Source organism: Macrotis lagotis, chromosome 5 (assembly GCF_037893015.1).
Source record: "Macrotis lagotis isolate mMagLag1 chromosome 5, bilby.v1.9.chrom.fasta, whole genome shotgun sequence".
Lineage (NCBI taxonomy): Eukaryota > Metazoa > Chordata > Mammalia > Peramelemorphia > Peramelidae > Macrotis > Macrotis lagotis.
This window is the reverse complement of record NC_133662.1, coordinates 155,755,814-155,767,605: the sequence shown is the minus strand read 5'-3', so window position 1 is coordinate 155,767,605 and position 11,792 is coordinate 155,755,814. Positions and strand designations below refer to the sequence as shown.

Here is an 11,792-nt window from a genome sequence, read left to right as displayed (position 1 = left end):
TGATTCGTTTCCTGGGTTTTAAGTACCTAACACTGTAAACAAGAACTGGAATGAACACATATTTCTATGTCTTCTCCTTTCCTTCCCAACTTTCTTCTACCAATCTTTAAATGAGGTTACAATGAAGTTGTAGACAGATTTCTGTCACCTGTATTTCAGTAGGTATTAGCTCCAGGATAAGGGAGGAGGCATTTATCCATCTTCCTACCTCTTTGTTCCTCTCTGTGTCAATGACTGTTCCTTCTTTGGGAAAGTAAACCCCTTACACTTTAAAAGTTATGAACAGATACTGTGGAAATAAGATACTAATTATTAACCTTTGGCTGAGAGATTAGATAGTTGTTTCACCAGGCTGACTTTTCATGGCATATCTTATTTAAAAATTCAACTAGATAATATCCAAGGACATAATTTATATTTATGGGAATGCATTCTTTAATTTTTTTTATTTTGTCTATCGCTAATTCAGGAGTAAATGTTTACAAGAAAAATGGCCTTTATTAAATATAATTACCCATTTTTATTTTTCCCAACTTTTTATGAATATAGTATTCCCTTCTTCATGAATGACTGCTTGGGGCACACTCAACTTAAAACAGAAACTCCATAACTTTTTGCTAGTTAACCAGTCAATGCACCAAAGAGACAGCAGCCTCTAAAAGAAATTTGTGCTTTTCTTAAAAATGCTCTCATTTTTAGGAAGTAATAGATGATTAAAATGCTATTTTTATTTCCCCTCACAAATCCAAGGAATGAACATTAAAAATGGAAAATTGCTATGCTTTTGCTATTCAGACTCAAGTAGTCTAAGCAGAAAGATACATGTGAAATAGCTGTTCAGTTGTCCAGAAATGTTAGCATTTCAATTGTGAGTAGTCCTTAAAACACACATTTTTGAAGAGAGGAGAAAGAATAGTGCCATGGTGGAAAACTCATATATAAGTCATTTTTATTTTTCATTTTTTATTTTGAAACTCTCTCTTGAATGAGCTGAATGACTCATGGTAAGCAGGTTATAACTTGAAATTTATAAAAGGTTAAAACTAAAAGCTAATGAGTCGAGTCATTTATAGATGACTTAATTCATCACTCATAATATATCTTTTGTAATAAACCATTTAAGTATGGGTTAGGGGTACTGTTTATGTTTGCTTTGTTTTAATGTCCCCAGGAGCCTTTAGTTACTAACTTCACTTCCATAAGACTGACATAATGGTGGGAAAGCTAAATTTTGGGTTAGGCTTGACCTTGGCATTTTTCTCTTCCCTAATAAGAATGGTTATCACTATTATTACAATTTTCTCCTTAAATTTTTCTTTTGCTTTTTTTTCATGTGGAGGAGTAGTAGTATTTCTCAGAATAGTTAAATTTTCAGGAGTATGTTTTCTTCATAAAACCATATACACATATCAGAAGTTAGGTTAGCTTGTGTGGGAAGGAAATAACTACTTGTCTATTGAGTACATTGTGGCTTGTCTATGCTGAACGGATCAATATGAGATTAGGCAATATACTCTCAGTTTAATACGGTGAAGTAGTAAAGTGATGGCTCTGAAGAAGGGAATAATTCCATAGCTATATACTATGGAAAACAATTGTTCTCTTTTTTTTTTAGCAGAGCTAGAATGGAATCTTTGACAGTATTTTTAAAAGAACAGATATGTGGAATAAATTTTCCTTTTGCCCTATATAGGCAGCTTATTGTAAAGTTCAGAAGATCAAAACCCTACAGGTACTATGTCAGACATTTTACTGTGCAGATCTAGTTATGGTGAAACCTTGGTCTGAAGTGAAATTTTATTGTTCTCAGCATATTCTCAAGCATCAGAGGACTCCACTGTATATTTGGTTTCTATGGATACACATTTTGCTGGCTTTCTAAGCTGTGATAAAACAAGACAGAGGCTTTGAACTTTGGTCCAATTGCAGGTGGAATGAGGTTGCCCTCATAGTAGCTGATTCTTTGTCAAGTGTATTTGTCAGTAGCAGGGTGCAGGAAAGTGAGGCAGAAAAGGAGCAAGCTCTTCAATGTAAGGAAGTAGTGGGATATTTTAATGCTTCTTTCTTACAAAGACCTTATTCCGTAATGGACTTCAGATACTTTCATTAGCATGGCGCCTATCTGACAGTGTCTTATCAAATGAAAGGAGTTAGGACATGGAAATCTTCAGAAAATAAACTCTCTTCTCCTCTCCTCTGCCTTGAGAGTAAACATTCCAGAGAATCTGAAGATATCCCATTTAATAAATAATTTCTCTACTTTATCAAGTGTCTGTCAACTTTAGCTCAAGTGTCCCTCAAAATTTAGGACCTTCCTATAATTTTTTGTTTATTACTTATTCAACTGTTCCATTTTCTAAATTTCACAAATGATGTCTAATGAAAGGAAGCGGCATGTGTTCATTATGTCATAAATAAACATTCACAACTTTGGCCTTATATGTGTGCAATCAATTAGATGACTTCTGACTCCAAGACATAGCTCTCCTCCACTCTGATATTATTAATGAGGTATTGCTATTTAGGGTTATTCCTTAATACTGACACTATCTTATAGCTTGCCTTTGAAGCATGGCATTATCATAACCTTTTTTGAGATAGAAGTTCATATCACCCTTTGGTCATTGTTGTAGAAAAACTTGTGGAACAAAACCTTACAAAGCAAGAGGGAAGAGTTCATTTTTTTTCATTCATTCACTCACATTATAAATATTTATTAATAATCTACAAGTTAACCAACTTGTTGACAAATGTTTATTAAGTACCTTTTTTTTTGGCTAGGACTGTGAATATTAAAGAAGGGAGAAAATATTAAGGACTTTGAATATTAAAAAAGGAGAAAATTGTCCATGCTTTCACTGAGATCACAGTCTAATAAGGGAGATAACATACAAACAACTATGTACAGGCAAGATATATGTTGTATAATATGGAAATAATCACAAAGTATGGGCTTCTCACTATATTGGGTATTGAGGGGGGTTACATGCTTGTGAGCTCAGATTTCTTGAATCTTAAAAGAAAGACATTTTTCTTGGAGGAGATGGAAACTAACCCTAGAAAACCTTGACAGTCAAATGTGGACCTTTATGATGGACAAAACTATTGTAATTTCATTTTAGATACATTTATTTCTGGTCCTTTCAGAGGTGCTTTGTTTGATATTTCTGAAAAATTCCATAGAAAAGAACATAAATCTCTCTGGATAGATAAAATGAAACATGAGATTTTAGAATTGGAAGGGATCTTACACATTATCTAATCCAGTCTCATTATATCAATGAACAAACTTAACATCACAGAAATTAAATTATTTCTCTCGTCATATACATTGTTTATGGCACCACTAGGACTGGAACTTGTCTGACTCACAATCTTGTTATCTCTCCACTATACCACAAGAGTTTTAATTATAGGGGTCAGGAGAGTTTAAATGACTTGCTCCAAACTTTTTGACCCTTGACTAAAATGAGATGAAAATAGTACTTTTTATCAACTCTATGAACAAGAAATTTTTCATTAGTATATCTGTGAATGAGTCCTTGCTATATCTTGGTTAACACAGATCTTTTTTACTGTTTGTCATTACCTCCATACTAGCCTAAATAAAAAGCTCACCCAAATCCCAACAACAGCTATAACAATTTCTTTCCTTGATAAAAATCCAAAGCAATTCCCCTAAAAACCTGCCACTGAACTTTCAAGATCTTAATAGGAAGTTTTATGAATATCCCAAATTCAGATTTTTCTTCATTTATTCTGTAATTAGAGTTCTGGCACCTGTGTATCTTCGGTGAGACATTTTCCCCCTGACATCATGTCTGTTTTATCTATGTATAGGAATCCTCAGAAAAACCCCTGGGAACAGGGAATTCATCCATCCATTTGTTCACTCAATATTTATTGAGCAGGAAGAACTTTTGAGGCTATGGAGAAGAGTAAGTCACAGTCCTTCCTTCATGGAGTTTACTGTTTAATTGAGGAGATGAGATAGGTACACTGACAACTTTTTTACAGGATGTGAAGGTTTAATATGATATACTAGAAATTGCTGGGACTATGTGTTTAAAACTAGTCTTTTTTTTTGGCCCTGCAATAGACTAAATATATGACCCTAGACAAATCAACATCTTCCCAGATCTTAGTTTTTCTACATCCATATTACTTTCATCCATAAAATAAGAATCAACAGGCTTAAGTAAGTTGCAAAGTATCACACCACTACTAAGTATTTGAGGCTAGATTTGAACTCACAAAGATGAGTCTTCCTGACGCAATTCCAGTCCTCTATCTATTGCATCACCTCACTGTCCCATGACATTCCTTGGAGGAATTAATTCTTGATTTATAGAGATGATTTCTGTGACACTTTCCAGCCTTAAAGCTTTGTGATTCTGTGAGTCAGTGTGCTTAGCAAGGTTCTATAGTCTACAACAGATTCTATTGAAAATGTAAAAGCTTCAAATATGGGTGACATTGCATATCTCTGTTCCACAAAAATCAGCATACTTAAATTTAAAGAAGATGATCATGAAGGTTGCCAGAGGGTGAATGTTTTGCACACTTGACAGTTCTTGAAGAGCAACTACTAAGATATTGAAGGGCTGCCCTCACCATCAGCAGAAGCAACACTCACATACATGGAATTATAACTCTTTAAAGACTTAGATTAAATATAAATGAATGATAAGTAAAAGGTCTTATGAGGAGTTATGAGAAGGCAAGGCAAGAATGGTGAAATGAATGTGATGATGATGATGATGATATTGATGATGATGATTTATGTGTGAGCAAATAATGAAATTTAGCATGAGCAAAAAGTGAATAAAAGGGAATAATGGGGAATAAAGGTGGAAAAATAGGTTGGGATAAATAGTAGAGGACTTCAAATGCTAGACTCATAGAGACTTTATTCAGTAGGCAATGGACACGTATTGAGATTTTTATCTAGGGAGCTAATATAACAAGCAACTTTTATATTATGCTGTAAGGTTTATAAAGTGCTCGTCTCACAAGAATTCTGGAAGAGTGGTAGTACAAGTATTGTCAGCTTTATTTTACAGAAGAAACTGAGACCCTGAGACGTTGTCACAACTGGGATTTATTTAAGGTATCCTAACTCTGAGTCCACTTTGATTTTTAATATTCATGCTAGAAGTTATTAGGGAAAGTTTATTTTAGTAATCATTTGGTAAGAATCTTCTGTGTTCAAGACAATGTAGTAAGTTTTTTTCCCCCCTTAAGGTACATACATTTATAAAAGATAGTCTCTGGTCTCTAGGAGTTACAATCTGATAGGAAGCATATGTTTAAAGGTAACTACAACATAAAGGGTAAGGGATATACCAGGTGAGTAATAAAAAGGAAGTATGAAAGGAGTTATGAGGAGGACAAGGTCATTATTAACTAGGAGACTAAAGGGAGACTTTGTGGAAGAAATGGAATTTTTTGTGTAGCTTCAAGTATGGGTAGGATTGGGTTAGGCAGAGATGGGAAGGAACAAAGTAAATAAGGTTGGCAAAATAAGGAAATAGTGAGTTCATTTTGGTTGGAGTAAAGTAGAGAATAGAGGGAGATAATGTGAGAAATGTAACCATGGTCAGAATGTCAAAGTCTTTCAACGATTGGGTGAGGAATTCAGGTCTCATCAATAACAAAAATGTAAAAATAGAATACAGAGTGTATGGAATAAGGAAGAGACTGGAAGCAGGAATGATGGGGAGGTGCCACTTGGGAAATTTCTGCACTAGACTAGGCATGAAGTTACAAAGGTGTGAAGTAGACTGGAGGTATTGGGAATGGAGAAGAGAAAGGATGGATGAACGAGGAAAGAAATTGCAAATAAAGATTGGATTGGATTGGACAATTTAAATAACGCAAAGCATGAAAATGAGGGCAGAGTCAAAGAAACTCCAATTTCTAAACCCAGTCCATTTGGGCTGTTCAAAGGTGCACAGTGGATGGAAGTGTTAGATCTGGGAGTAGAAAGTCTTCAGTTCTCATCTTGTTTCAGATGTATATTAACTACATGTGATACTGAGTAAGTCATTTAACTGCTATCTGCCTCAGTTTTCTCACCTGTAAAATGATAGTTGAAAATAGAACCTACTACCCAGACTTTTTGTGAGGATCAAATAATATTTGTAAAGTGCTTTATGAAACTTAAAGTGCTATGTAAAAGTGATGATGATGATGATAATGATGAACTAGAAATGAAGAATAATTGGTTTGTGAAGCAAAGGTATTTAAGATATTGAGTTAGATGAAGATGATTGACAAACAGAAAAGTGAAATGTAGGCTTTGAACACATTTTTCTTAATTTCTTTCTTTTGACTTTTAAAATACCTCTTTATCCATTTTGTCTCCCCCCCCCCGTTTTTCCTTTCACTCTTTATCTTCAACTTTGTAACCAATACTACTTTGCTTCTCTATCTTGCAGAAAATTGGAGAGTATTATCTTCTTTGAATCTAATTGGTGGTTGGAAGTAATTACCATGCACTTCTATGGTATTTCATTTGCTCCTTATAGGCCTGAGGTAGATAAGATAGGTATTTTACAGATGAAAAAAAACTTAGTTGTAGAGAAAATGAGTATTTCCTTAAAGTTACAGATCTACGACGTTGTGGAGTTGTGGAGCTGGGACTAAATTTCATGTCTTCTGACTCATCGTCTGGGATTCTCACCACTATAAGACACTGGTTTTTTTTAGGATTGGAGATCTGTTTTCAAAGCAGCAAATGAAAACTGACTGGAAGTGGAATTAGTAGGGTTCACATTATTCAAAACATAGATTGACTTTACTCATTAGAAAAAATATAAGAACCACCTCTGAGAACTTATTTCAAGAACTTTTCTTTGAAACTACCTAAACCAACATCTTATACAGATTCCTCTCCCCACCCTCAGCTTTTTATAGGATTTTATTTTGTAGAAGAACCAGGATCAGAATCAATGAAAGGCATTAGTGAGAAGTAAGTAGGAGTTGAGCATACTTTGCATTTGCTTCCTCCTTCCCAGCAGGGTTCATATTCAGTAGGGAGACCTAGACCCAAATCTTCATCATGTGATCCTGAATCAGGAATCTATTTAACAGAAGTTAATAGGCCTCAGTTTCCACAGCAGTCAAATAGGAAGAATTAAAATGTCCCTATCAAAAAGATCCATCGTGAATCCTAAGGAGTACAAGAATCTAGAACCATGTTTAAATTTCTCATATGGAACACACAAGGAACTACCATAGGAAGCATGGATTTGGAATTCGAATGGATTTTGTGTTTCACTGTGTGGATCATTACTGATGAAGCACTGTTCTCTCTTACTTCAAGCCCATTGAAGTCTCAATTGGCAGAGGACCCTCCCCTGAGAGTCCCTCTTCCACTGCCCAGCCCCAGCTCAGACAGCACAAAGGGGGAGCTGAAACATTTTTTGCTTTGCTCTTTTTTATTAATATTATTTTTAAAAATTTTCCCAAAGACAAATTAAAAAGAAAAGTTTTCTAGCACATACATAGCAGCTTCATATAAACAGAAAGGTTTTGTTTTGATAAGCTTACAGCAGTTGTTGGAGGGTCCACCTTGAGAGACCTGATCTTCACAGGGAGCATGTGAGCTCCAGCTGTTTCTTCCCTTACAAAGATACCTGTCCTGAAGCACCCCAGAGCTTGTTTGGGCTCAATAGAAGAGTACAGGTGCTGAAATGGAGAGAGTTAGGGACTCCAGCCAGTCATCTATTGCTCCCCTAAGTGTCATCTAGTGACACAGGAGTAGGAGATGGGGGCAGCATACTTCAGGCAACTGTTCTATCTACCTTGTTTGACTCCTTGCTGGTTGGAGCTGTTGGTCGTTCTGGGGTAAAAAGGAGTCTTTGTGTGGAAGAGGCAAAACAATAGGCCGAATATTTGAGACCTCTCCCCAAAAGGAAAGAGATGATCTGGGCTGTCTCCAGAGGAACCTCTTTTCCTGAACAGGCAACAAATCTGACATATTGAAAACTGTGTTCTAATCAGAAAATAAAATCCACTTCCAACATTCCCAGCATCAAATAAATAGGGTAAGGTTAGATGGTTAGGTTTTTATTAGTCACAATAATTCACCTCCCATTACACCCATAGATCACCCCAGGTGAAGGAGACGGGGGGAGGGAGGCAGAGAATGCTAATAGCTTATGAACATGGGTGGGGAACTCATTTCTCCCTGGATCAGGGTGGGTGTGAGGCAGCCTCATGTTGAACCCTTATTGCTGTGAGGTGGTGGATGGGGGAAAATACTTGCCTGCTCTCCCAACAATCCCCCCCCCAAAAAAGACTTGAGGAGTGGACCAGGAGGTTCACAGTAAATGATCCATAGACACTGGAGGAACCAAGTGGCTCAGTCCCCTGCATCCCTGCTTCCCTAAAGGAGACACTGAATTCTGACTTTGTCAGAATAGTTTGGGTAGCAGGGCTGTAGGAAAGAAGAGGAGAGCAGAGGAGGAAGACAAGGAAAAAGAGGGGGATATCTTAGAAAAGATGACAAAAGACAAGCCTCCAGTGTTTCTATGGACCCTGAGGGGGTCTTTATCAGTGCAGGCGTCTCTTTCAAGAAATTCAGAATAAAGGATTTCACTATTAAAAATTAAAATCAGACAGCTGTCATGTCATAGTAAAAAAAAGAAAAGAACTGGTTTCATATGGATGCATTGATCAATTATGTGTCCTTGGGAAGGTCACTTAACATCTCATTACCTTAGGCAACTCCCCAAAGCTCCTTAGTTTCAGAAAATGTGTTAATATGCATTGGCAGATGAAGTTTTTCCACAGGAGTTTCCTATACTAATGACATGATAGGTGAATGGGAAATTTGGAGTCCAAAGACCTGAGTTTAAATCTTTGCCAATACTGGCATACTTTGGGCAGGTCACCTATGTGAATTTGCTCATGGCTTGATACTGCAACAATTAGTTTCCTCTTTTATAGTGAGACCATTGTATTAGGTGACTTATAAGCCCCTTCTCTAAATCCATATTTTTCTAAACCTATTCACATGATGCTTTTTCAAATTCTTGAAGATACTTAACAAATCTTTTCCTTAGTCTTTTCTTCTTCATAATAAATGTCCCTAGTTTTTTTCAATCAAAACTCATATCACAGTTTTAAGGTCCCTCACATACATGATTGCCTTTCTTCGTTGCTTTATTTACTTCATTCCTCCTTCCCCCCTCTCCCTTCCTTTGTTCCTTCTTTCTTTTTTCCTTCCTTCACTATATTTTAGGAAACTGGAATGAATAAATAAGTGAAAAAAATTATTAAATATTTACTGTATGTTAGGTACTTTGTTAAGTACTGGGATAAAAATATTAAAGGAAAGATAGTTAATGCCCTCAAAGAGCTTGCATTATAGTCTGGGGAGTAGCTTCAAAAGGAAGAACACTTTAGTAGTGAAAGTTAAAGTAATAATGAAAGCCATAGGAATAGTGGATGGTGGTGTCCTAAACTGAATATAATAATCCAGATGTTGTCTGATTAGAGTAGACCTATAGTGGGACTTTCAGAGAATGGAAGATAAAATGGTTATGACTAGAGAGGGGATGTACCAGGTTCAAGGTTCTGTTAAACAAAGCAATTCTGAGTAATAATGATATTCAAGGTGTGCTTGGCCTGTGGGTAACTGATCTATCACTGAAGATGAGGGACAATGATGGTCACGTTGGCAGATGGATCATTAGTCCAGATAATGGGTTCACTAAGGATGAAGTCAAGGGAAAGGGTATAAAGTAAGTCATAGGTTGACGTCATCAAAGGAAAATGGTTTGTGTGTGTGTGTGTGTGTGTGTGTGTGTGTGTGTGTGTGTGTGTGTGTCAGTGTCAGAGAGGGCAGTAAAAGGTGATGATCAGAATATAGGATTTGGATTTTAAAGAAACAGATGACTTCAGTATTGAAATAAATCATAAAATTTCTTTCTTAAAAATATCTTAAAATAAAACCCTTGATCTGTGTTCTTCTTTATATGTCTTCATTTCCAGTCCCATTGATCTTAGATATATATTTTCCTGTTTTATACTTTGTCTTCTGTCAGTACTGAATAGATCACTGGATAAAATTTCTTGGCTCTCTGGAAAGAACATTGGATTTGGAATGAAAGGATCTAGATTCAAATCTCTTCTCTGTCACCTATTACCCCAGGATATGTATATATATCCTTCTTCCCTTCTACACTCAACCTAAAGTAGACAGCCATCTATTGCCATAGTATAAGGGGGGGGGGAGAGGAAAATGGGTAGTTCAGGAAAACTAATCAGTAGAAAAATGAGCTGGACTTTGATCAAGAAAGACCTGGGTTCAAATCCTGATTCTGACACTTGACTAAGTGTGCAATTTTGGGCAAGTTATTTAATCTCACTTTTTTTTCTCAGTATTCTCTCTGTAAAATATAGTGATTTCATTGGGTGATTTCCAAGAGACCTTTAAGCTCTAAATCTATGATTCTCTTACACTAAGTGTATCTGAAGATATATACATTATTCCACATTTTGATTTCCCAACCTTTGCCAAAAAGTTCATTTTCTTAATTCTTCTTTGGGATAAAATTTGGTCATTATAATTATATGGTATTCAGAATTAGAGTTTTTCTTCTAGTCATTGATTTTTCCAATCACATTGTTCAAATTATTTTCAAGCATGTTATTTTCATGTTTTGCTTCATTTTTGCATGAACTTTGGTTTATCTAATATCTAATACCTAATAACACATAATAGATGATTATTAAAATATTGTTGAATTGACTTGAATTAAATAGAGTATTTAAGAGAAAAATGAGTATACTATGGAAAGACAAAAGCTGTGGGAATGTCAAGAGTGCCCAGGATTATTTGGATTTAAAAATTTTATTTTTATTAACATCTGATTTTTTTTGTCTTCTCCATTTCCAAATATATCATTACTCTCTGTCTTAGTTGATTGATCAACTTTTTTGATAAAAATTTAAAAATAAAGAAAAAACTCAGGAATTTGGATTATTTGGACTGGTGAATACTGAGACCAGGTCTATATAGCATTAAAATGACTTTTCAGTTGAAAAAAAATAAATGACCTTAGTTGATACTGTTTAGATAAGACACTAGTTGATAATTTTTGCTTAATATTGGATTATGACATTTTTGTAGAAATAAATCTTAAGGGTGACTTTAAAATATTTTAACTTAGATGATCAATTTATAGATAGTATTAGCTCTCTTTTCTCCATCAATATGGCATGTCACATATGAATAAATTGATTTCAGCATAGTAGAAGATGTTGTCAAGGTAAATATGCTCCTAAATATGACCAGGTTTTATGTTCACTTTGTAAGCTCAGCTACGGGGAAGGATGAGACTGGTGGATCTCTTGACCTCAGAAGTTCTGAGATGCACTAAGCTATGTCAGTTGGATATCTGTACTGTTTGGCATTGATATGGTAATGTGAGGGAGTATTAGGGGCTTCAGTTTGTCTATTATAGAGAGTAAACCTGGCCCAGGTTGAGAGAGAGCAATGGATGTAATGTGGGCAACTGGAGTTTTGACTCTCATATACGATCATCAAAATAAGAATTATAAGAATTTATCTGGGGATTGGGTTAGGTGTATAGAGCCCTTCAGATGAGAAGATGCCTTGATGACTTCTTGACTTTTAATCTAATTATTTTTAATTTATGATATGGGTTATAAAAGGAGAGAGAGAGAGAGACAAGAAAAATAAATGGCCTTCATTTTTAAAAGGATTGTAGGGAACTCTCCTTATTCAGGCAATCATTTTTCTATCACCACTCAGTATT

General features: G+C 35.5%; 1 protein-coding gene across 13 annotated transcripts in view; it reads left to right on the top strand.

The window, feature by feature from the left end:
- The window catches only part of HIVEP2 (HIVEP zinc finger 2), a 392,429-nt gene that overhangs the window by 96,388 nt on the left and 284,249 nt on the right, over window positions 1-11,792 (top strand). The window lies entirely within an intron of this gene.